Source organism: Myotis davidii, unplaced genomic scaffold (assembly GCF_000327345.1).
Source record: "Myotis davidii unplaced genomic scaffold, ASM32734v1 scaffold555, whole genome shotgun sequence".
Classification (NCBI taxonomy): Eukaryota; Metazoa; Chordata; class Mammalia; order Chiroptera; family Vespertilionidae; genus Myotis; species Myotis davidii.
Genome location: NW_006286315.1, coordinates 1455944 through 1458246, shown reverse-complemented (window position 1 = coordinate 1458246; position 2303 = coordinate 1455944).

Genomic DNA, 2303 nt, shown 5'->3' with positions numbered 1-2303 from the left:
GGGAGAGAGAGAGAGAAACATCAATGATGAGAAGTCACTGATCGGCTGCCTCCTGCACAGCCCCTACTGGGGATCGAGCCCGCAACCTGGGCATGTGTCCTTGTCTGGAATCAAACCCAGGACCCTTCAATTCACAGGCTGACGCTCCACCAACTAAACCAAACCAGCTAGGGAATCCCTGATGCTTTTAATTCCACCCCTCCCCACTCTCTGTGTGTGTCTGTCTGTCTCAGTCTCACAGGCTGGCTCTCCTCTGCATGGTTGGCTTCAGCCTACAGATTTTGGGGGGTAAGCCAGACATTTTACCTCTGACTATTTTCCCTTAGCTCTGACCTCCTGTCACGTCTAAACAAGCCTATTGAAGCCAAGGAGATGCTGGCTTCCCCCCTTGAGTAGACCCCAGGCGAGTGAATAGTCTTTTTGTTGCATATTCTCTACCTGAAGGGGCAGCCGCACCACTCTCTCCCTCGGGGTGCACTGCTTTTCTTCGGAGCATTGTCTCCACCTGCAACCCACCTGCATCTTCTTATAGGTCTGTGTGCGCTGGACACAGCCCAGACATGTGCTGTTGTGTTTTGTTTATTTGAAACAGGATTTAAAACCATTTTAAGTCTACATTTAAAATTGGGAGTTTTCACCTAAACATGGAGATAGCTGGCTTCTGGGGAACAATCTGATTGGCTGGCAGCATGGGGTCTACGTCCCCCACTACTGCCTGTGTCCCTGACACACAGGCCTGTGTCAGCAGCCATCTGTCATCATGCTGGCACTGCTGTGGGGTGTGTTTTTATTGTTGTTTGTTTGCTTGTTTTATTTTTAAGTATGTTTTTATTGATTGAAGAGAGAGGGAGAGAAACACTGATGTGACTTGTTCAAATTATCCCTTTCCACACCCTCCTAGAGAAGACAGAATGGCAGGCCTCCTGGTTGGACTTGGGCACCAGTTCTCTACACAGCTGCACGCCTTGGTAGTCCCAGCAACACACCCATAACCAGGGGTAGTTCATTCTAAGATCCCAACTTTCCTGAGAAGCGGCCTGGTGCTGTAAGAAGAAACTGAGGCACATATGGGCCTGCTTTCTCCAGGTCCCACAAGGCTTTGGGGGCCGAGGGCAGTCCAGAAACCTGTCATCTGCCCTTAAAGATGCCTCCCACTCAGGGAGGTGGTGGTCTACAGAAATCAGTCATGGGCAACCCAGTGTCTGGTTCTGCCTGGTGCCCTCACAATAAAAACTGGGTACCGGATGTAGGGGGACAGGGGACAAAACATGAGAATGGAGAGTCTCTAAAGTTAAGGGGGCTGGCCGATGTGTCTCTGTGGTTAGAGCGTCCTCCCACCAACGAAGATTCAATGGTTCGATTATCGGTCAGGAAACATACCCAGTTTGTGGGTTCCATCCCTTGTTAGGGCACCTATGGGAGGCAACCAATTGATGTTTCGTGTTTTGTCTCTCTCTCTCTCTCTCTCTCTCTCTCTCTCTCTCTCTCCCTCCCTCCCTCCCTCTCCCTTCTCCTCCTCCTCCTTCTTTTTCTTCTTCTTCTCTCTCTCTCTCTCACTCGTCAATTTTAAAAAAAATCCTTGAATGAGGATTTAAAAAAATTAAGGGGTCGAACTAGGATAGATGCCTGGCTTCCAACCTCACTGAACTTCTCTGTGCCTCCGATTTCTCATCTATGATATAGGGGTAACCCTACCTACCTCCTAGGGTTGTTTCAAAGAGGAATTGGGTTAATAATAGGAAAGCCCTAGAACAGAGCCTGGTACGTACAAAGTACTATATAAGTAAAAAAGTAACTTCTCAAGCTCCCCTCCACAGTGGGAGGGTAGGTATGGAAGGGAGACGGGGAAATGGCCCAGGTGCGGACCCTACGAGCACCAGCGCGTACTCACTGAAGGTGCGGGGTAGGGGGGCACTAATTACCCACAATGCTTACCGCGGGCTCACCTGTGCCTCGTCCCCACACTCCCAGCGGTGCAGCCAGGGGTTCCAGAACTACATTATCCAAAATGCACCTCGCGCGCCCGCCTACGTGGCCTCCGGCCGACGCCTGACAGTCTCTCCGCAAATGGTGCGAGGATGACGTAACCCACAACACCTCCCAAAGACCCGCCTATCCAAAGTAATTACTGTTCTTGACAGCCAGCTCGGCCAATCGCGCGAGGACTACGTTACGCCCCGCCCAAAGCTTCCCGTGGACCTGCCCACGCTGCCTCGTCCCCCAGCTGGACAGCTCGTTCAGCCAATGCCCGCGCCGCTCTGCTGCGTCCTGCAGTTCGGGTCCTCTACCTCCCCCCGCGGCCA